Raw genomic sequence first — 24,948 nt, forward strand, 5'->3', positions numbered from 1 at the left:
TTTCAAAAACTTTCGCCCTTGCTTCGCTCGAACCAATTTTTTTCTTCTTTTAAAATTGGAAAAAAATCACATTATTGAGCCCCCAAAAATTCAAAACAGAAAGTGAAAATTTTTGTAAGTTTTATGATTATGACATCAATCAGCAAAATGGATATTTTCCCCTATTTCTGTTGATTAATTTTCAATCAAACCCCCTCCCCCTCTCAAAAGGCCTCTATGGGCAAATTATATTCGTTCCAGGCTCGCATTGGCTCTCCACTGCCCAGACTACACTGCTCAGCACGTTTAAATTTTGATTTTTGTGGCCGAAATGACATGATACACCCCCTCCCCTCCATGTAGATTCAAAGTATGACTTAAAAATAAATATGTATATGGTACAAAAAAGGTACGAAATTTTGTTTTTGGATTTAGTAGACACCCTGATTTCTTGAATGAAAACCTGCTATTATGGTCCCTTAACGAACAGTTTTTCACTCCGTCGATGATAAGATTTTGCAACTGGTGGAGGGGGGGGTGCTCCGGGTGCTTCTCAATTGATTCGATAATCATTGGATGAATGAAATTTCAGTCATCACATTTTTTTGGTCTTTTTTTCTCATTCTACATAGATGACGAAATCAATCAATGTTAATGAGAATCATTTTCCGCAGAATAAGTTGAATAAAAAATTTGGGAAAAAAATCAGAATTACTTCGATCCAAGATTTTTCAGTTTCGAGTATTTTCCATCCAATAGAAGCGAAGTAAAATCGAACTTTTTCTATTCCTATCGTGTAGTATATCCAAAAGCATGTTTACATCAGCTAATAAATAATTCTGCATCAAAGGATGTACCAGTATGAAAAGTATAGAGAAATCGAAAATTATTTTACTCATGCTATGGGTATGTATGTAATGTACCTACAAGAACGTAGACACAGATAGAGATACACACGCATTCGGAATAATATTTATTTGAATTATGATGATGAGATCGCAGCGTGCAGTATGAAGCTCTCACAGTCGAAGACCGTACCGCCAAGAGACTCTACTAACCTACTGATAGCTGTCGGTTCACCGGTTAAAAGAATCGGTTAATTAATAAATATAGGTACGTTGTATGCACTGTGTCTGTAGTATAATACCAAGCACAACCAATGAACGTGGAAATTTCCCTCTCGACAGAACGCAGACGAGCAGATTACCGTCGAGGTTTCATTAATAAAACCAAGCACGTAAGTTGGTCCCCGCAGTTGCCCCATCCATCATATTGTACGATACATTCTCATCGAAAGATAAATTTCATTGCCAAGTTAATACTTAAGTACTGCCTACCTACGTTCGTATAGGTAGTTCTAAATAGAGAAAATTTCTCAAATATGTTTACTAAGTGAAATCTTTAGCCAACAAGGTAATAATTTTTTTTTTCGGTAAATATTTTTATACCGCCGGTATTGTCTGATGATGGACGCTCGGTGGTAATTTATTTTACAATGAGTTATTATTGACTTCGACTATGGGACGTGGAAATCAATGAGCAGCGAACGCGGGTGACCACAGGCTTCTGGCCACAATCGTTTATGAGCTTTTTAATAGTCGATTAGGCGTGTTTATTGTGTTGGTTTTACGAGTGGAGAGGACACGTGCTTTGGGTTGAACGGAGAGGTCCTATATGAAGAATAGACCGCATCCGTGCGAAAGTTGACATCTTTGGAGTGGATTACTCGTGTGGTGTGTTTGAAATGAGCTAAACCGCAGTCGAAAAATTAAGAGAAAGGAGTAGGATAGCCATTGGTCATCGTTGGTATGCTGATTTTCGTTTGGAAATTAATTTACTCGATTTAATTGAATCTGTTCTTGATATGAATTAGATTTGTGGATTTTTTTTCTTGGTCAAATAGAAACAGATGGAGTAATGCAGCGTAGAGTACGAGAGGGTAGGAAATAGAAAATCATCAGTTGGTAGTACCGAGAAAACTTTATTAATAATTTACTTGACAGTTCACGAATGTGTCGATTTGTACTAAAATGTCAGCGGAAATTGAGATCAAAAGCAGAGTATTTTTCAGTATTAATATGATGAATAATGGCTCCAAAAGTTTTTCGTTTCGAAATTTATTTACTCGTTTTAACTGAATCTGTTTGATGAGTATGAATCGGATTAGGGGATTCTTTGCTTGGTCAAATGAAAACTGATAGAGTGATGAAGAGTACGACATGGTAGGAAGTTGAAAATCATCAGTTCGTAGTATCTACTGAGAAATATTTTTTAATAACTTACTTGACAGTTCTGTTCAACAATCGTAAATTAATTAGAGTAGGCGTAGGACAACATTGTTTCTTATTTAAACCAGCACCAAATTGAAATGGTGCGGGAGGATCCCAAATTAAGATCCAAGACCAATAAACGTACTTTAGAACAAAAGATGAGGAGTCTGTTTTTATCAGTTCTTTGCCAATATCAATGTCAGAGAAAACCGAGATCAAAGCAGGGTATTTTTCAGTATATTATTTTGATGAATAATGGTTCCAAAATTTTTTTGTCTCGATTTCTCTGCTAGCAAGAAAATGAATTGTCTACATTTTATGTTCTGTGCAATTTTGGCCTAAAATTCTTCGTTTTTGAGCTGTACCACTTTAAAGTTGGAGTAGCTTTTTCTTTCAAGCATGGTTCTAAACAACCAAATAAATTGACACGTTTTGTATAAAATTCAGTTTTAGCCTGTGCCAAGAGGGTGAAAAGAACAGACTACTCGAACTTCGAAATGAAATGTCACAACTCGAAAACGAAACGTTTTATGACATTATTGTTTCAAACAAAATTTGTGTAGAATTGAATTTCCCATTATGTAAAGGTGCCATCAGATTTTTGCTTGGTCGCACCGTTCGTCCGGTTCATGCCAAAAACGAAAAATCGATTCATTTCTACTAATTGATGAAGCAGCTTTGGTGAGCTTTTGGGAACGTTTTTTTCTTCGGTGAAGAGTGAGAAAACACTGCAATTTTAAGTTTCGGCCAATGCGTCAATTCATTTGCACAGCATTGTGTGTATTGCGCTTAGTTAGGATAGGAAACGTAAGTAGTGAGTATGTACTTGGATGACCAGTGAATGAAATCACTTACTAGAAAGGACGTTTGTCCAACATATCTGGATGTGCTGACTCGTTGCACTTTTCAAGTTTTTAATTAAAAAACCGAGTATGGTTCCTTAATGAACAGTTTTTCACTCCGTCGATGATAAGATTTCGCAACTCCATTGTATTTTTGACCTGAATAGCATATCATTGTCTGAGAGAAACAAAGGTCTGCGTTGTATTTCAACCCTTTGGACAACGAGACAAACTGACGGTTAAAATTGGAAGTGCTAAGTGCTTTAAACTGAGTAAGGGTGGTTGCTGCCTAGATTTCAAAGCTATGTAATTCAAACTGCTAATGTTTATATTAAATTAATTACGTTTGCGAGGATTAATTTGATGAAGAAGTCTTTGTGGTATAGAGAGCATTTTTTGAAAGTTGAAAAAATCGATGTCTCAATTAAACGCTAATTTTCTGACATCAGTATACATTTCTATTGACGTGATTTGCTTGGTGAGTAAGTTACCTCGGAAGATTACTTGGCGAACTTTTGCGAGCATTTGAATTTTATGATGGATGCAGTGTCACGAAGATTGCACTCAATCAAATCATTATCTGTGAGATGACTTCTAAAAAGTCATTCCTGTAATTCCATAAATTGGGCTCTATTATTACGACACAGTATCCATTATGAAATTCAAATGCTCGCAAAAGTTCACCAAATCATCTTCCGAGGTAACTTACTCGACTCATCCAAGCAAATCATCTTAAGAGAAATGTAGGTAGGGAACCCTGCCCTATGATGGCGCAGTTCCTAAGACGGCGCAATTCAAATTTCTGGCATCTGGCAGCGCTGATGTAAAAACCAACTGCACCCTGTCTTTGTGCTTCACATTCTTGACTTTTTACTGTAGTCATATCCGCTTGAACAATTACCTTGCGTTCTTGAAAACGTATTTTTCTTTTCTTGCTTAAAAATTCGATCATTTCGAATTTTTGGTGGAAGCTCTTTCAAATTGGTTTCATTTCTAAAAGTGACTGAAAGTATCTTACAGTGTGCGAAATTTCATCTACTTTCTAATGCGCTACTCAATTTTTTCATTAGAGTTCATGTTCATTCATAAATTGACTGAAATTTGAATTTGTATAACCAGTCCTATGATGGCGCAGCCGCAAAAGCAGGCGCTTTTCAGCAACAAAAACGGGTAGATTTAGGTGAATCCTGTAGTAGTGTATATAGTGTGCCTAATCTTACAGGTTTCTGTTCAAAATATTTCATAAAACGGTATTATTGCAAAAATATTGAAAAAAGTGGGATTGTCAGCCAAATCACTAAAAAAACTTCTAACAGCCTCAAACAAAAAAATTGGGGGTAAATTAGGGATCCTAATACATTTAAAATGATAATTTCAATCGAATTCAAACGATATAGTTACAGTTTTACATTTTAATTGAATTTGCGCCGTCTTAGGAATGGTTTTGCGCCGTTGGCACATTTGAATTGATTCACAGTTCATTTGATTGAGACAAGAGATTGAAACCAAAAGTTTTACATTTCTGGTGGTAAGTAGTAGATAGTCTGAGGGACCTTCCATCAAATTTTTGTCCATTTTGGTTGGATACTTTAGGAGCACCAGGCTTCAGAAAAAAAATTGCGCCATCTTAGGGCCGGGTCCCCTATGTGTCGAAAAATGAAATTCATATCAAATTTTTCAGAATTTTACAGAAAATTAGCGTTGAATCGTGACATAAGTACATAATATATGAGTTTTCAAAAAATACTCTCTATCCCACAGAGATATCTTTTTATAAACATTAATCCTATCAAAAAGTATTATTTTTAAAAATTTCTAGTTTGAATAGCTATCTCAAGATTTTGGGAATTCATTCTCCAAGTTCCTTTTTTTTTTTTACGATTCTTCAACCACGGCGGTGTCACCAAAAAGGGACTGCTTTTTATTTTTCCTTGAACGGGATGTCGGTTATTTCCTATTCTTGCAATTTTTTTCGACAGAATGAAATGGATACTAAATTTTATCATTCCAAGTTAAATTTCTTTCGTTGTGGTAAACGTCTCAACGACTACCTTGAATTTCTGAAGGGTTCCATGAGAAGCAGAAATCCTTTTGTAATCAGCGATCATAGCGAATGATCTATATTTTGTGTGCCTGATAGACTTACTGTTCATCTTTTCCTGAAGAAGAGACCGGTTCAAATTAATGGAAACCAGATTTTTTTCATCCCCAATATAGCGCAAGTTTCCTCCTTCTGTGTGGTCAACAACAGCTACAATTTCTGAACAGTTCCATGTGATCTAAATTTCATTTTTCTACAAGAATTTATCCAATTTTTGTTCAGTCCGCCCACAATAACCTCTCTATAGGTCCCTTGAAATATGTACTTCTGCACGTAGGAACCCAGTGCAATTATACTCTTGGCACGAAAATTAATTTGAAACAAAAGGAGAAAAAAACATTTTTTGAAAAAAAAAATTGGTTTAGCTCCTTTGATTTTTATAATACCTCAAATGTGCAAAGCACTTTTTTTTTGTTGTTGAAAATTCAATTCTCTATAAAAATATCATTTGCACATTTTGAATCATCTTCTCAACTGAAGAAGGTAGGCAACCTTGAAAAAATAAAAATAAAGGAACATACTCGTACCTCACTTTTTATTTTAACGTTTTGTGAATTTTTTTAAATGCCGCCCACTCCATTCACGATAACAAAATTTGAGAATGAAACGTCTATTCGAAAAAATAGCGATTTTTGATGATGTTTTCCAATTTGAAAAAATAGCGATTTTTGATGATGTTTTCCAATAAGTACTTTTTGTTCTCACTGTAGTACATCGTTGTAACCAAAAAGCAAAAACCCTTTTATAATCTGCGGTAATGGTTACTTCATTTTCGTATGTAAGTATTGATTTCGAATTCTGTTTTTCAAGAATTTACTAAATTTTTATTCATTGCGTCCAGCATGGCCTCTCTACACGTATGCCCCTTGGAACACGTCTGCTTCTTGGGGACCCGGTGCAATGGTACCCCTAGAACCTTCTCGGTTCTCGCAAAATCTGTTTGAACGACGCCTTTTTCACAATATCATGAATAATGGTTCCAAAAGTTTTTGTCTCGATTTCTCTGCTGGTAAGAAAATGAATTCTCCGCATTTTATGTTCTGTACAATTTCATCCTAAAACTCTTCGTTTTCAGTCTGTACCACTTTGAAGTTGGAGTAGGTTCTTCTTTCAAGCATGGTTCCAGTTGTAAACGACCAAATTAATTTACACGTTTTGTATAAATTTCAGTCTGAGCCTGTGCCAATTCGTTGGATGTGAAGAGAGGGTGAAAAGAAACGGCTACTCGAACTTCGAAGTCTCGCCGCTCGAAACGATACGTTTTAGGACATTATTTTAGGCAAAATTTGTGTAGAATTTGATTTGCCATTAAGTAAAGTGCCATCTTATATTTGCTTAGTTGCACCGTTTCTACTTGAAGCAGCATTGGTGAGCTTTTGGGAAGGTTTTTTTTTGGCTCTGTGACCGATTTTTCGCGGTGAAGAGTTAGAGAACAGTGCAATCTCAACTTTCGGCCAGTACGTCAATTTGCACAGGATTGTGTGTATTGCGCTTAGGTAATTAGGATAGGAAACGTAAGTAGTGAGTACTTGGATAACCAGTCAATAAAATCACTTACTAGAGAGGACATCATGAGTTGCGCTCTTTGATGAAAAATTGCAATTAATGTTCCCATAATGAACGGTCTTTCACTCCGTCGATAGTAAGATTTCGCAACTCCATTGTGTTTTTGACCTGGACAACATGTCATTGTCTGAGAACAAGGGTCTGCGTTGTATTTTAACCCTTTGGACAACAAAACGAACTGACGGATAAAATTGGGAGTGCTTGAAGCTGCATTTTGCTGGAAATCGTACATTCAGCAAGCATTCATGTCGCGAAATGCAATAAACCTTTAGTTACCTATCTATTTTTCAATTTATGACGCACCCAAAGTAACATTATAAAACAAAATAAAACTTTCTGAGGCATCTGATATTCCAAGATGAAAATATTAATAACAAGCATTGTTAAAACCAGGGAAAAAAGACATGCTAAAATAAAATGAATTTGTGTAAAAAAATAATAATAATAATAATAATGAAAGAAATATTCAAACTGCAAATGTTTGAGTATAATTGCTTTTGGGGAAATTAAAGTTGAAAAAATATTTGTGGTATAGAGAGCATTTTTTGAAATTTTGAAAACTCGATGTCACAATTCAACGCTAATTTTCTGACATAAACATTTCTATTGACGTGACTTTCTTGGTGAGCAAGTTACCTTGGAAGATTAGGTACTTGGTGAACTTTTGCGAGCGTTTGAATTTTATGATGGAAACCATCTACATATAATACATTGCATAAATCTATCATATTGCTTTGAAGAAAGATCTGCTTGCCTGATGCCCTACCTCCATACAAATTACTTAAAAATTACTAATAACACCACATGGCGATACTCCTAAAAGCACCTTCAACGTAGGTATGTTTACTTTTGTAATTTGAGTAGGTACTAGGTACAGCAAAGTTCGGCATTGCAGACAAGATGGTATTTCAGCGGCGAATTCGGTGCAATCGATTACAACTCTTGTATTTGGAAATGGTTTGAAATGTTTTGGTGAATTCAGTATAACGTGTGTATCATTGAAACAAAATATTTTTTGACAGTTTTTCTGCTAATTTTGAACGCACCCGCCGCGCCAGAAAGCGGTAGGATGGATTTATTTTCAGCTTGATCAGTGTTTAAAACATCATCTTTTCAATGTCCTTCTCAAACGATTTTGTAATTTCGAGCTGTGAGCAGTAAGTTTTTCCACAGCTACACAATGTGCTTTGAATTCCTGAAAACTGAGCCCACTGCATGAAGCAAAAGCTTTTTTCAGTGGTCATCAATTCCTACAATGTGAACTTTGATAACACGTTGTCAACTGTTTCAGCAGATGACTTCTAAAAAGCCATTCTTATAATTCTATAACATGACACACATATTTCAATTTTATTATCTCATAATGACGAACAGATTAGGCGCTATTATTATGGCACAGTATCCATCATCAATTGATTCGAATGCTCGCAAAAGATCGCCAAATAATCTTCCAAAGTACTCGTATATCTTACTCGCCCAAGCAAATCATCTTGAGAGAAATATAGGTATGTGTTGGAAAATGAAATTGATATCATATTTTTCAGAATTTCACGGAAGATTATCTTTGAATTTAGATAATGAGTTTTCAAAATTTCAAAAAATTCTCTATACCACAAGATTTTTTCGTTCAACTTTAATCCTGTCAGAAGCAATTATTTTTGGACATTTGCAGTTTGAATAACTATGACTTGTTTTTCTTTGATTACCTATTTCTGTTTTTACACAATTTATTTAATTTTAGCATGTATTTTTTTTTAGTATCAACAATGCTTGTTATGTTGTTATTTCTATTTTCATCTTGGAATATCAGATGCCTCAGAAGGCTTTATTTTGATTTATGAGTAATGCTACTCGGTGCCATAAATTGAAAAATAGGCAAATTTTGCATTCTAGACAGCAACCGATCTTACCTAGTTTGAAGCACTTGAAATTTTATCTCTCTGTTTGTCTCGTTGTCAACGTCGATGGTGGCAAAATTTTGATTTCATCTTTCACTTCATCACTTGAAGATTGGACAGTAAATAAAATTACTTACTAGAAAAGGTTTTTAGACTGAAATCCTTCATGTCACTTATAACACTTTCCATTCAAATATCAGAGCAGTCATCAGTGTAGGAAATTTTCCTTCCAGAGACAAAAATCTACCCACAGTCACACAGGCATATCTATGCATACGCTTTGACTATATATACATGGACTGCTATCTCCTATTGTGTTGAACGGGAATCGTGAAGCCAAAGCAATAGAGGTACTAGATCGGGACATGGGCTCTGAGCATGCGCGAGATTTCGTTACATGAGCGTAGCCGTCGTTGGAACGTAGGAGGGTGTTCGTCGCTCCGTGGTTCACCGTGAATGGAAGGTGCGAGGGTGGGTGGGATTCCTGCGCGCGCATGAAAATTCCCGATGCTCCCGATCTAGTACCTCTATTACTTCGGCTTCATCGGCGACAATGAAGATAGCAGTCCATGTATATATAGTCAAAGTGCATACGATTAGTTCATCAAGATGTGTTCTATCAGACTATCACTCTGAGATTTTCCTCCCCCCCCCTTCAGATCTCTCCAGCTGATTGACTGCATGTAGTTGGAACAAATTATTGCAGAGACAGTTGAAAGCAAAAGTGTTGGAATGACCCTAAATTTTCAAAAACGAGTTTTCTATACAAAAAATTGAATTATTTCTATTAATTTGGTCTAGTTTTTTGGAATTTCTCAGCTTGATTTTTCCATTTTGAGAAATTTTTTGAAATGTGTTCAATTAAAATTGAAATGAGCTCGAGTGAAATTAAAGGGAAGGAGCTGAGAATTTTTGTCTTAGATCTGATGACCATGGGCGAGTAGTTATCAACTTTCCCAGCTGCTAAGAAATTGATCCCAAAATTTTCGATCATTTACATTCAACAAAGCTATTCAGCGAACACAATTGTGAAAAATAGATCATTCTGAGTGAAAGTTCTATCCTACAAGATGTACCTATCATGTTTTCAACGTTTTTGAATTTCGAAAACTACCCTAATTTAAAACAAAGGAGGAATTTATAAAAAATTGTTAAGCTCTTGAAATTACCTTGAATGTGCAAAGCACCTTTTTTTCTTGAAAATCCAATTCATTTAAACTATCTTCAAAACTGAAGGAGATAGGCGAGCTCGAAAAAAAAAATGAAGCAATTTACCCCACTTTTATTTCAGCGTCTTGTGAATTTTTTAAAATGCCTCTCACTAAATTCAGGATAGGCGAATGGTAATATGTAGTAACAGTTTTACCTGGAAAATGAATTTCTTATTAGGCAGTAGTTTCACTTTTTTCAATATCTCAAAATTTGAGCATGAACCGTCAATTTGAGAAAATAACGATTTCTGATAATGTTTGACTTTGACAATAAGAACTTTTTGTCCCCTTTGTACATCGATATAACCATAAAGCAAAAACCTTTTTGTAATCAGCGGAGATCTGATGACTTGTTATTTTGTATCAGGCACTTCCCTTGGAACTCGTTCGCTTCTTGGAGACTCGGTGCAATGGTACCCCTAGCACCTTCTCGGTTCTCGCAAAATCTATTTTGAACAACGCCTTTTTCACACGATGAAAAAATCCTTCTGCTGATTTTTTCACATTACATATTATAGGTAATGATTTTGTTAAAGATATTCTTCTAACTTGTACTTTCATGATTAGTTTTTTCTTGATGATAATGCAACTTTATTCTTTTTCAAGTACTCCTGGAAGGGCCGGCTGACATTGACTATGCAGAAAATCATGTTTGGCTGTCATTAGCCAGGGGTTCTGCGGATTTTCGTTTTTTGTGTTATTTTTCGATGTACACTCGAATGCAATTTCGATCTGGAATTCAGTCATGAAAATTACTGCGCTAGAGAATTTGATGTAGAAACCTCATGTTGCATCTGTAACTTCTCATTCATTTATTAATCAATCTGCTTTCAAAGCGTTGGCTACTGCATCTACATCTGTTGCAATGTAAAACTTATTCGGCCTGTTTCTGTATAATTTTTACTCATTCGGTAGACTTCATTACTGATTCGATCTCCTCCAGTTGCTCTTCCAGGATGAGAAAATTAACTCAGTGTGATCGTTCGAACTTCGGAAGAATTAGTTTAACGCTTAATGGATCTGTGTGGATCTGTGTGCATAAATTTTATACGCGCCTTGAGTACTCGGAAACACTTTCTTTTCTAATTTGTGTGCATACTGCAATTCTACATCTACACGATGTGTTTGTGTACACACTTGGATGAACGTGTGGTTATTTTTGTAAGCATTTTTTTTTCGGTAGTTAGCACCCAACACCCATTACCTACCCAGAAGTAGGTAGGTGCGCGTTATTGTAGGCATAGATTCGGCTTGATTATAACGAATATGGACACGTTATAGCTACGTTGATTGTGAAGAATATGGTACACATTTATATGTGATTTGTATTTTGTATCTACTTACTATTCGTATACATACATATACAGCGTAATGTGAATTTGTTACTCAACGGTGCGTTCATTGAATAGTAATGATTAAATTTTCGCTCTACATGAAACGGATTAATTACGAGTGTCGGAAAGACGCTGATGATGCTCACGTTCTCATTTCCGCGACTCGATTCCTCTCACTCTCATTCTCGTTCTCTTTCAATGTGTGATGCGAAAACTGAAAACAGACTCGGACGACGTCGACGGTGGTCTTGAAATTCACAATGTGGAGTTCATTGGCGTGCCCAGGAAGAGCAAAGGGGCCTTGAAATTTGTTCGTCGAGTCTCACGACAAAGTGGTGAACGAAAATTCTAGGTCGTAGGTGAATTAATTTTGGACCGAGGAAGAAATCTCTCCAATTAAATTTTGTGGCATGTTTTCAATTTTGATAGAAGAGTTTGGAGAAGCGTCGAAATTGGTATTGTTTATGTGAAATATTGAGTTCAGATTTGAGTAAAGCTCAATAGGTTATGATTTCCTTGGAAGCTGTGGAGCTGGAAGTATCTCTCACTTGTGTAGTCAAGGGTTCATTTTCTCCTGTGTCGTGCAGTTTTTCGATTTGAAGTTTTTTTTTATCATAATTGTTTATAAATACCTAACGTCTTGTGATCTGTTCTTCGAGTTATAAAATACAAACAATAATAATGGCTTACCTGATTTATTTTTGTTTTTTTTTTTGGTAAGTGATTATGAAGATTCTTGTAACTGGTTTTGTGGCATTTCTGTTAAATTTTTCGACCTTATCGCCGAAAATATCACGGTATAGCACTAATAATCACAGTGTTTTGGCATTTACAAAAGGTTTAGGTACATCGTACCTCATTTTGGTAACCTCACGTGTATTATGTCTACCAATAAAATATACTGGTTGTTTTAAATCCTTACACAGAAGTCAACATCATGCAGCGTTAATTAACCATATGACCGGAGTACTTTTTCCCTTCGTTTTCACCCGTATGAATGGTAAACATATGCACTTGGTTTTACGATAAAACCCATATTCATTAGAATTAGGTTAAAAAAGTACCATAAACTCACCTTATATTGGTATTTATTCTGCTCTCTTTCTGCGTCTAGTGCACAAATTCATCGACTCGCGGATCATTTATCGCCAGCGTGGGTGCGAGAATAATCGCTATCAAATGAGCAGGATCGAGATGTCCTTGAAAATTTGCATATTTATCGATCGATCAAACTGTAGCGACGACATTTTTTTCATTTATATCCTGAAACAAAAAATTGAAATTCTTCGTTTTATAAAAAAGAAGAAAAATAATGTCAAAAATACGTTATTATTGAGCTTGAAAAATGACGTCTTTGTTGCGAATTGAAATTTTGATTTTATTTTCATGCAAAAATTGGCCATCCAAAGGGAGGGAGGAGTGAAAAAATTGAACCATTATAAACAGTGACTTAGATGATTGCGAATTATATTTTCGATTGCGTTGAATCTGATTTTGAGAACCATTACGATCATGAATTGGCAACTGGGCTTCTTAGAGGGGCCGCATTTTTCAATATTTCGAGCCCCCATTCCTTCCCTGAGGGATCATGTTTGATTATAAAAGTGAATAAGTCATCGGATTGAGAATCAACGCCTCTGAAAATCTCTACTTTGCAGGGTGTGTATTCCATTTTTGATTATTTTGGGTCCAACTTCTTTCTATTCATGACCTACTCGCGGGGGCTTATTTCTAATTTTAGTGTCGAATAGCTTTCAGAATGAGAATCATACGCTCTCGAAAGCGTATACGGGTAATTCTCAGAAAAAGGGTCGATTTTGATATGCATAATTTTGAAAAACGAAAATCATTTTTTTGGAAAATTTCAAGTGGGAATCATTTGTATATGTGTCCCAGATCCCTTTTCCAGTGTTGGCCTCAATTCAATCCCCCCCACTGTGGACCCCCGCCCCCCTAAAACGGCGATAATTAGAATTCGACCCTCATCGATGTGTAATATGTCGATTGACATGTTTTCAAGGTCGTAGAATTCGAATCTGGAGTTATTTTTTTTGTAGAGGTGGAGGGTGAGGCGTGGAGAGGGGGAAAATGTCAAATTTTGCTTATATTATCGAGTAATATGTCGATTTATGTTTTTCAGGCCGCAGAGTTCGAATCTGGACTTATTTTTTTGGTAGGGGTAGAGGTGAAGTGTGGGGAGGGAGAAAATGTAAAATTTTGCTTGTATTATCGTGTAATATGCCGACTAGCGCGATAAAAGTACAGCTGTCTGAAATTTGGCCAAGTCGAAGGACAAATGGGCGCTGGACAAGCCGAAGGACAATCTCAACGTTTTTTCGTTTCTAGCCTTACCTACTGGACATTATTCAATTTTTAACACGTAATAAATGTGTACTTATCATGTAGAATAACTTCCCTTTCTCAATTATCGTTTTTGGCGGGTTCATTGGCGTAAATGAAAACACCAAGCCGAAGGACACAGATTTTGCGAAATATCAAAACTTCACAGATAAGTACGATCAGAACGAGCTGTAATGTAGTTTTTAAAAAGAACGGTGCGGGGTAACATTTCTATGAGAACAGTGAACCAGTGCAGCCACTCACCAGAAAAAAATGTTGGATTGGGAAGCTACCAAAAATAATTGAAAATTGCTCGAAAATTTGCGCAAAAAGTGTGTGACAGTTTTCAAATGTGAATTGTGAGCTTCTTATAGACTTATTGCAATTGCAATTTGCACAATAAGAGACCTTCATGTTCTATGATAATGAGAATGTGTCAATTTTTCCAAAAAAAAATAAAGTTCATGACACTTTATAACATTCATTTTCAAAAACATGATGTGTGACAGCCAAGTCGAAGGACATTTGGGGTATAAAATCAAATGTACACCAATGAAAGGAGGGTCTAAAAACCTCAATACCATGTGTGAAATGTGTGCGGGGTCATTCTTGAATGGACCAAAAAAAAAAAAAAAAAATTCATGCTAAAACCGTTGAGAAATTTGCCATGTACACGAATTTTACCTTTTTCTGAGAATTACCCATACATACATATATCACTGTTTTCTGGGAAACTCGAACTAAACATGTTATCGGTTGTATGGCATGAAGAAGAGATAACTTGTTTGGTATTCGTAAAAATTACGAATTGTTGAATTTTTTATTTGAATTTAATTACGACAGCAGAACTATTCGTGTCAATTGAATGTATCGTGTGGCCCTGATACTCATTGCTAAGAAGATCAAACTAGATTTTTCGTCAACCCGACTAGTTTAAATTCAGATTTTTTTTTTAAATTGATAATTTTTTAACAAAATTTTAGAACCATCAACCAATATGTTGAAAGCAAATGCAAAAACTATTGTGCAATCAGTGGCGATTAGCTGATGTCAGGTGTCTTGATTTAGGGATTCATCGGGAAAATGTGCTGAAGACGTTGCTTGTACGTATACTTATCAAAAGCACATTTTTGGAAGTACTGTTCTACTGTGAGCTCATTTACCTTTCATTCAACGTTCTCTGGTTGAAATATCCGGATAAACCCAGAGTTTAGCACATGTAGAAAGTTGCAACACTGATTTTGGGGATTCTTAGCGGCGCAGATTCTATTCCAAATGACCTCTTGACCCCAAAACTCGAAATAGGCTGCAAGTGGATGATGTACTTAAAATTGAAAATGTGAAAAAAGTTCAACTCGGGGGTATCAAAGTCAGGATTTTCAAAGGCGCAGAATTCATTTTTGCGAAGATTTGACCCTAAACCCTGAAATGGTTCCAATGGAGAAGTAAAAAATTGAAAAATTTCGAAAAATACATCGATACCATCAAAATGTAAGATTTTCAGGGTGCAGAATTAGTTATTGAATGCAATTGACCTCAGATCCCAAAATGAGCTCCGAAGGGAAGGTTCAAAATCGAAAATTTTCAAAAATAACATCATAGCAGGTACCAAAGTGTGTGATTTTGAAGGTGCAGAACTCATTTTTGGAGGCTATTTTGACCTCAACCCCCAAAATGAGCTTCGGAGGAAAGTCTCGAAACCACAAATTTTCATAAACCAATGTAAGTAGTTAGTTATACGGTATTGAATTATACATGAAAAATCCTAGGTACTTGTTTAAAATAGGAGTCAAAAATCTTCGATAATTTGTATAAGTACCTAGACCTACCTAGTTTTCACTTTTTTGATCAAGTTTTTCAATTCATAGGCTTTTGGTTCGTTTTTAAGTTTGCTAGGTACATGTGAAATGTAGGTATAAATGCGGATATTGAATATTTATTTTTAATTCTTTTCAACCGCCCATTTTTCTTGGAACTGAAGTGGTTTTGGAAAATTTTTTCAATTTCATACAGATATGGAAATTTTTACATTCTTTTCATGGACAGATTTTTTTTGTAAGCCAATTTTGAATTAAAAATTGAAATTACCCGAAATTTTGAGAGAACACATAGTTAGTGTAATTTAAGTAATAAACCAAAATATTCAATATTTTATTCTCATTCAAAGTAACTACTTTTTACAACTTTGCTAGCTTTAGAAACTTTTCAACGGTAAACGCTAACGCTTTTGGTAAAAAAAAACATCATTTTGAAAGAGGATACAATTCTGAACATTTTGGGTTACCTTTGTGTTCCCTCAAAATTTTGCGCAATTTCAATTTAAAATTAACATTACAAAAAAATCTGTTCATAAAGAGAACGTAAAAATCGGAATTTCTGTTCAAAATTGAAAAAAAAATGGGACCAATTGATAGGAAATTTTATCTTCTTCAATTGATGTCCGGACAAAAAAATTTTCGAACCCCTTTCATTTCAAAAAAAATTTGCATTGGTTTTTTTACTAAACAAATCGCAATATTTTTGATTTAATTGAATATGAAATAGTTGATATTTTGACAATATCGATAATATCACATCGCTGTAATTAGTAAATTTGAGTACATATTTAAAAAAAAGAAACAAAAAACAAACGCAAAAACTATCTTGCAATCAGCGATTCTCTGATCGCTTGTTGAGTGAGGTTGTCTCTCTTGTGGGATCATTTTCGATACTAGAGAAAAATGGTCGATGAAATTGATATTAGCACCCTCAAAAACCCATAATTTGATAGGTACCTCATTACATTTTTGAATTTCATACCTACCTTCTCCTGTTCCTACCCTAGTGATAGATTACTTTTGGTCTATAAGGGGTTAGTAGTTGATGAAGTTATAGTCAGCGTCTTCAAAAACCTATATTATTTCGTCGATACCTATATTGCATTTTTCATCAATTCACGTTCCTAGGTTATTTTTCAGGGCTACCTTTTCCCCCCTCCATTTCTTCGATAACAGGCAAAAAGTGACATTTGCAGGTAAAAGTACACGCTTGGTGCAAAATATTTTCAGTGTTCTTTTGTATAATGCTGTTGAATTTTTTTCATGTCTGACTGAGTTTTTCATGTGGATTACTGTGTCCCTCCCCCCTTTTCAGTCAACTGTTGAAAAAATTATTGTATGACTCTTGTGATTTTTATGGTTTGTTGTGGTTTTCAGAGCCTCCTGGGCTCTTCAATGAGTATAATTCTTGAGATTTTGTAAAATTGAAAATATGTAGTACAATTAATGCATTGCTGATTTCAAATTTACAATTGCGTTTTCGATTCACTCCCTCCCCCCACTCTTCCATAAGGTTCTGCTCGAAAAATAAACACTTACTTCATTTGAAATGTAGGTATAGGTACCAAACCAACCTATTCAATACTGTTTTTAATTGCATTTTAACAATACTAATCCACGTTTTTTCAATAGTTCATTCAAACCTCGACCATCGCATTCAATTCTCATCCCAAAAGCGCGGTTTCACATCCGTCAGTTCAGATGTAATAATATGAGGTTGTAAAATGCGGATATTAAATACCTATTTATTTTCATTTTTTTTTTTTTTTTAGAACTGAGGTGGTTTGAGAAAATTTTTGTCTCGACACATAAATAGACGATACTAGACTGACAGTGACGTCACAACATGGCGGATTTGGTCTTATCAACTTACATTTTTCATCAATTTTGGACCAAATATCGCGTAAAAGTTGTACTTTTCAAAGAATTCCCTTTGAATATGTGAAATGTTGGAAAACTGAACAGAAAAAATATTTTTCCTAGTATGGTTTATCGAAAAAGATGAATTTTCCTATTAATTGGCACAATTTTTTTTCAATTTCATACTGAAATGAGATTTTTACAATCTTTTTATGGACAGATTTTTTTGTATGTCAATTTTTAATTTTGAAACTTGAAATTACCCAAAATTTTGAGGGATCACATAGGTCCAAAATGTACGAAATTTTATTCTCGTTCTAATGTTTTTTTTTTTTTTTTTTTTACCGAAATAGTAACTACTTTTTACAAATTTGGGCTCAAGAAAATTCTCAACGGTAACGCCGCTTTCGGTAAAAAACCATCAGTTTGAAAGAGGATAAAATTCTGGACTATTTTGGGCTACCATTGTGTTCCCTCAAAATTTTGGTGTAATTTCAATTTAAATTTAACATACAAAGAAATCTGTCCATAAAAATACTGAAAATCGTCATTTCTGTACGAAGCTGAAAAAAAAAATGGGACCAATTGATAGGAGATTTTATCCTTTTCAATTTACATATGTTCAGATAGAAATTTTCCCAAAACCCGTTCAATTCCAAGTAAAATTTGCAATTTCGCATTAGTTTGTTTTTTTTTTTTTTATTAAACAAATCGAAATATTTTGATTCAATTGAAAATGAAACAGTCGATATTTTGACAATATCGAATAATATCACATCACTGTAAATACAGTAAAAGTATCAAAAAATGAAAAACAAACGCAAAAACTATCTTGCAATCAGCGATTTGCGTATCGCTTGTTGAATTTTATTCCAATCTGTATTGTAGGAAATGGTCGATGAAATTGAAATCAGCATCCTCAAAAACCCATAATTTGATACCGCATTGCATTTTTGGGCATTTTTGAATACTATATCTTCTGCTGCTCCTACCCTTGTGAGATTAGTTTTGGTCTATAAGAGGTTAATAGTTGATGAAATTGTAGTCAGCGTCCTCAAAAACCTATAGCTTTAGATATTTATGTTGCATTTTTCATTTTACGTTCATAGGTCATTTTTCAGAGCTACAGGGTACTGCGCAGGTGAATTTCAAGTCGTTTTGTAGCCTCCAGCGACTTTTTGAAAATTCCTGAAGCCTCCAGCAGATTTTTGAAACTTTAAATTTTCACAAAATTTCATCAAAATGGAGATGGAAAGCTGAAATTTACTCTACACTACAATGTTAACCACCTCTGAAGACGACTTCAGGTGGGTTCAGGTCATTTTAGATCCTCCAGCAACTTTGTTGAAAATTACTGGAGCCTCCAGTAGATTTTTGAAACTCGAAATTTCCCCAAAATTTCATCAAACTGAGATGGAGAGTCGAAATTCATTCTGCAAATTAACTTCAATACGCTATACGAAGTTCACTGCTGGTGGATTTCAAGTCATTTTGGAGGCTCCAGCTACTTTTTGAAATGTTGTATGGAGGTTTTTTTGGAAAATTGAAACTTCCTAAAAGTAGCCGGAAGCTTCAAAACCATTCGAAACCACATGTAGCTAGTCTGCGAAGTAAATTTCAGCTTGCCAACTCCATTTGATAAATAATGTTGCGGGAATTTCAAGTTTCAAAAATCTACTGGAGGCTGCAGTAATTTTCAAAAAAGTTGCTGGAGGCTCCAAAACGACTTGAAATTTCCCTGCACAGTACTTCGTAGCGTATTGAAATTAGTTTTTAGAATAAATTTCAGCTTTACAACTACAATTTGATAGAATTTTGTGGGAATTTCGAGTTTCAAAAATCTGCTGGAGGCTCCAGAACTGCTCAAAACGGGTTGAACCCGTTTCCAATCGATTTGGCAGGTCGAAAGTAGGGTATGTCCCAAATTTCAGCTTTCTTTGTCAATTTGGTAAAATTTTGATTTTTTCCCTCAGTTTCAGCCTAAATGGGATTTTCAAGAATTCGCCAAAAATCGAAAAACGCACTTTAGCACTTGAGATTTTGACAGGTGATGAATTTTTGCATGATCTTTCGACCTACCTTTGTGAGATTTGAGAAATTTCGTGCAAGTCCTATGTTGATACGCAAAATCTGAGATTTCGGCTGACCTGTCAATCAAAATGGCCGCCATTTTGTAAGTAAGGCCAACTTTTTTTGGGCAAGTTTGCTTTAAAATGTTCCTTAGGATGTCCCCTTTAAGAAAAAAGTTGTCTCGGAGGATCGGCGGTTGGGGTGCAATTACTCCTATTGTCATATGCCGGACTATTTCTTCGTAAACAGGCAAAAGGTGACATTTGGAGGTGGAAGTATATGCTTGTTTGCAGAATATTTTCTGGTTTTTTTTGCATAATTCCGCTGAATTTTTTTCATATTATCCGAATGAGTTTTTCATGTGGATCACTGTGCCCCCTCCTTTCAGTCAATTGTGGAAAAAAAATTGATAATCATGTCATGTTCCATATCATTTCTTGAGTTTTCGAATTTCGATCGGTTTCTAGATTAGAGTTCCCACGGTTTTTGTACTACAAGCCTATCAAATTTTGAAAAAATTGTACGACTCGTGGGATTCACGATTTGTTGGGGTCTTTAGAAGTTTTGATTTCGAATTTCAGCTTATTTTTGCGATACGAGCCTCCTGGGCTGTTCAATGAGTAGTCCTTGAAATTTTATAAAATTGAAAATCGTACAATCAATGCATTGCTGATTTCAAATCCACAATTGCATTTTCGATTCACTCCCTTCCTCCTCACTCTTCTATAAGGTTCTGCTCGAAAAATAAACACTTACTTCATTGCAAATGATACCAAAAACAACCTGTTTCCGCGAATTTCTGTAAATTTTTGTTGTCTCACTAAATGAAATTTTGAAACAAAACTTGATAATTGCATTTCAATTATACTAATCCAAGTTTTTTCAATAGATCATTCAGACCACGACCATCGCATTCAATTCTCATCCCAAAAGCGCGGTTTTCACATCCGACTGTTGTAATTGTGAACGTTGTCGTGTGGAATTCGCACGCTAAGGGAAGGCCTTCGGCTAAGTGAGGCGGGAAATTCAAAATATACGTTTCAATATGTCGGTTACAACCTTGTTACCGCTTCGGCGACACGGTATATCATTACAACGTGTATAGGAAATCTCGCTTTAGACTCGATACCTTGATCTAGAATCGCGATAAAGCGGGTACTTACGCGTGGACAAATGCTTACTCTTCATCAAACTATTCATTAATATGGTGATTTTCATCAAATTTTCACCTAATTTCGTTGCTACGATGATGGACCATAGATTGTACATTTCATTATATTGATGCTTTGGCTAGACCTGGTAATTTCCTATCGGTTTTGAATATGTAGGTATACACATATAATATCATGGACTGATCGATCGATCGGTCACACGTGTGAAATTTCATCATCTCGAATAAATCATGATGAAATCGCGATTCAAATGTCCATTTGACGGGGTCACTTTCCAATGCAAATGCTACACTACACATCGATTTACTCTCCCATGTATACCGATGAGAGATGAGGTACCTACTCGAGTAATTTCCAATTCCCTTTCTATACAATTCTGTGTCTAAAGTGCATGCCTCAAGTACCCGTGCCTACTTATAATTTGATATTTGCATTCGATATAGATTCGAAGAAAGTCCTCGTATAACAATAGTCCAGCCATCCATCGTGATCGCGTCAATACAAACTCACGCAGCAAAACAAAACAGTCGTAATAATTTTAACCTATATCGCGAAACACTCGACTGTAGCCATTTCAAATCTATAACTCTACTCTGTGTACCTTGGTATAGAAAATCTCACGAATTTTTCTTTCTCTCTCTCTCTAGTGGTCATTTGTTGTACCTACGCTCAAACTCTTGGCTATTTTCACGGCTAACGTAATTAACCAGCGGCTCCGAATTGTAATTCGCACAGGTGTGCCTGGTCCATTGACTAATATTACATCTCTATTCGCTCGAATATAGACGGATTACGCGGCGTATTTATTAACAATAGACGATAAACGTAGTAGAAAGACCGAGAGTTGGAGAAAAATAGTGAAAAAACCAGCCAAAATACTCTATAGCAGCCGGCGTTATTACAATTATAACAATCGTCGATTAGGTGGCTCTTTTTTTTCAGTTTATTTATCGCTAGTCCACGTCCAATCCAAGCCGCCCACTAGACTCCTTTCACCTGTTCTTTCACTTTCTTTCCCGCGACCGTAGTACGAATTTTTTGACGTTTGCAGCCTCGCACGCTATCGGAAGTGGTCACGATCGAAGAAGATGAATTCGAAGCAAAAAAAGACGTTCAACTTGACGAAGAAAAAAAAGTATGGAATCGAATCACCGTTGAATACTCTTCGCGAAGTGTTTTCAGTCGATGAAAAAAAAATTTTTTCGTCGGTTATGTAACTCTTTAGTCAAGTACTACTTTACCTACCGAGTTGACTGAGTATAACAACATTATCGAGGTATTTCGAAACACTACAGAGCGAGTTGACTAGGTTGATTATTTAATTGCTTATGTTCCTCTGTCGCGATCGAAACGTTTACTCTGATCCACTCTAACTGTTTCTTCACAGGTTATCTACCTGCTGTACTATAAGTATGTGTATCACGAGAAGGAGAAGAGGTTTTTTTTTCTCTATCCCGTCCAGGGTAATGATCGCTGCATAACTACCTGATTACCTGGTTGTCTCTCTGGGTCGAGATATTTATAATTATAGCTGGATTGCCTCATCATATGACTTATGCAGTATGGCTGCATGATGAGTCCCAATCGGTGTCGTTCAACTTTTCATGGAATAAAAATAGCGAAATGGTGTCGGCAGTTTTTATTCTTTCGTGAGAGATGTTTTTGGTTTAGAATTCGAAGTGTTGGGTCTGTTTTGCAGGGTGCTTTGAAAATCTTCAAAGGTGTTTGTGGTAGTGGAATTTGTAAGATGATCAGTGCATAAAATTAGAAACCATCCCGTAACAAAAAGTTCCAAATCAGTAGCTTGTAATTGATTTCCGATCATTCTTGATGGAAAAATTAAGTGCAAAAAAAGGTCTCTAATGAAATTTTTGAAGTATATGTATTGGAATGGAATCAGTTTTCTTTGTGGCTAATCTTATGAAGAGATATTGTTTTCCAGTAAACATGATTTTTTCATTCAAAACCAAAATGCAAATTTTTGCACGAAAACTCTCAAATCAACGGATAAACGTAGGTAGTGTTACGTAGCCAGTTGGATTTTTGACGTGGAGTTGAAAAATTTAGTATAAAATATAGAATCCATCCAATACAATTTAATTACGTGGAAACGATTACCATGAAAATTCATTGGTACTTTACGAACATGAAGTATAATTTGGTTTCAGAATTGTTTTTTTTTTCAACCATTAGGATTACCTAAAGTGAGATTTTAGGCAGAGATGTCGTGATAAAAAAATCGAGAAACCTGCGCAAGGATTAAGTATCTACGTAACATTAAGTCGAGAGGTCACAATTTAATTCACTGTAAAAGTAATTGAAGAGCTCTATTCCAGAGTGGGTTAAGTCATTTTGAAAAAAGGCACGTTTTACGGGGATTTTTACTTCAAAAGTGGGTTAAGTCATCGATTTTTCAAAGTAAATTTTTCTACAAGTAATTGTTCTGTGTCCAAAGAAAGAAAAGGTGCACCGACCTTTGGAAATAGAACAAATTTCAGCATCAAAAACTTTGAACGCATTTTTTGGAGGAAAAAATGACTTAACCCACTTTGGAATAGAGCTCTTCAATTCCATTCGAGATTTTTCAAAATTTTCTCCAGAAATTTTTTCTTCCCAATGCCCCTCCCTCATCTTGTATTTTTTGGGGGGAGGTGAAGAGTTTCTAGAATGGAGAATTTAGTAGGAAAAAAGTCGAGGAAATGGGGAAGAAATACAGTTTTGTTAATTTAGCTGACATCGTAAGGTTACAGTGGACACAGAGTAGGGGTTTTTTTCCGATTTTAATGGAGCCTATACTAAAGAATCGTAGCCAAATAAGTTCAAAAAAACATTTGAAAATTTCAGATTTTTCAGGTCAATGCCTCAATCAACTCGTGCTGAGAACCTGAACTTTGAGGATTTTGAACAAAAATGTTATGCTGAAGAAATTTCAATTTTTTTGGTTCATGTGACTTTTTGATGTCTGCCATCCTCTTACACGTAAATAGTCTGAAAATGATAACTGAAAGTACCTACTGAAGACATCGTAAGACCATTTTGAACAAGAAGAAAAATTGAAAAAAATTGAATGCTTTGAAAATTTTTTCAATTTTTTTAACGACGACCTCTCGTTTAGGAAGGTTGAACGTTGACATTGAAATTTGAAATTTTTCCACTGTCTTGTTGAGGTCATTTGGTCATGATTTTTTTTACTGAACTCCGTCAAATTTCAAAAAAATTTCAAGTGGATCCTTGCAGTAAAGTGATTTTTTACTTTTGCTATATCTTATCCCAAAGGATACTTGGTTTTTTTCGATTTTTGAAAAATTACTAGAAAATTTTTGCGAGAGAATTTCACATGTGAAGTGTTTTGTGCTTGTTGTTTGCTTATTTTTATCTCGATGGATTTCATCCGAAATTTCGATTATTTGACAAATTTGATTGGTTGGAATGTTTTCTCTGAAAATTGATGGCTGCATACTAGATTCATAAATTTCGTTAATTTTTGAAATATCTGATTGAATTTTCTGTTCACATGAAGAATATTGAAAATGTAATTTTACATGAAAAAAAATTCTCAAAAACATTGCTTATGTTTTGAAGATGTTTTTGCTCGAAAATATGAGTCACTATAATTACATATGTACATTCCATGCTCATTTTTTCTGATTTGCATAAAAATGTCACCTTTCACAAAATTTTTTCCGATTGGTAATCATAAAATGTTTCCAAAGAACTAGCCCAATTTCGGGGTTTGCTTATCGCGTTTTAGGATTCGCCTGTTTCTCAAGGGTCGAGCTACTTTGAAAGGAACAATTCAGAAGGATGAAAAATAACTGCATCACTAATATTTCTGTGTGCGGAATCTCTGAGTTTTGAGAGATTTCAAGGAGGTACTCAACAATAATATTTTTTTTCGCGAAATGTTGAGGAAATTTTACCGTGTTAGTATTTTTATGCTTGGATTTCTGGAATAAGAAATGAAAAAAAAAATCATTTTTGGAGATATTTTCTGAAAAAAAAGTATCAATTGTGTTTGAATAATTTTCATGATTGAATTCAAAACATTTTGTTCACGGGGAGCTTAAATTTATCATTATCACTTCTGTTTAGGTTAACGTATTGATTCGAAATGTAATATCTTCATTTACTTACTTACTCACTTCATTAAAAAAATAAATCGACTAAGTATATCCATCTATTCATTTTGGCTGTATGTACGGGAAGGCGCGAGACGTTTCTCGAAAAATACAGAAATATTGGAACAGATTCGTTTTGTTTTTCTCGCGAGGAATTTCAATGCACTCTTTTGGACTTCATGCTTTCTGAATGAATGAGAAATGGGTTCAAACAAATGTTTTACGATGGCAATGTATGTATGAGCTCTCACAAATTTACATAGGCACATTACGTACATTAACATATGTAGGTATGTGTAATGAATAGCTACACGTGTACACTTGATGGATGTCCATCTTGTACACATTTGACAAATTCGTAGGTATTATT

The 24,948-nt window shown here is 35.1% G+C and overlaps 1 protein-coding gene across 3 annotated transcripts in view; it reads right to left on the reverse strand.

The window, feature by feature from the left end:
• Positions 1–24,948, reverse strand: part of LOC135835252 (dentin sialophosphoprotein-like) — a 196,633-nt gene that overhangs the window by 31,415 nt on the left and 140,270 nt on the right. For all 3 annotated transcript variants that reach the window (XM_065349423.1, XR_010556848.1, XR_010556849.1), the window contains one exon: positions 12,277–12,464. The gene's annotated coding sequence lies outside the window, so the exon portion shown is untranslated. Of the gene's footprint in view, positions 1–12,276; positions 12,465–24,948 lie in introns of those variants that run through there.

Source organism: Planococcus citri, chromosome 2 (genome assembly GCF_950023065.1).
Source record: "Planococcus citri chromosome 2, ihPlaCitr1.1, whole genome shotgun sequence".
Lineage (NCBI taxonomy): Eukaryota > Metazoa > Arthropoda > Insecta > Hemiptera > Pseudococcidae > Planococcus > Planococcus citri.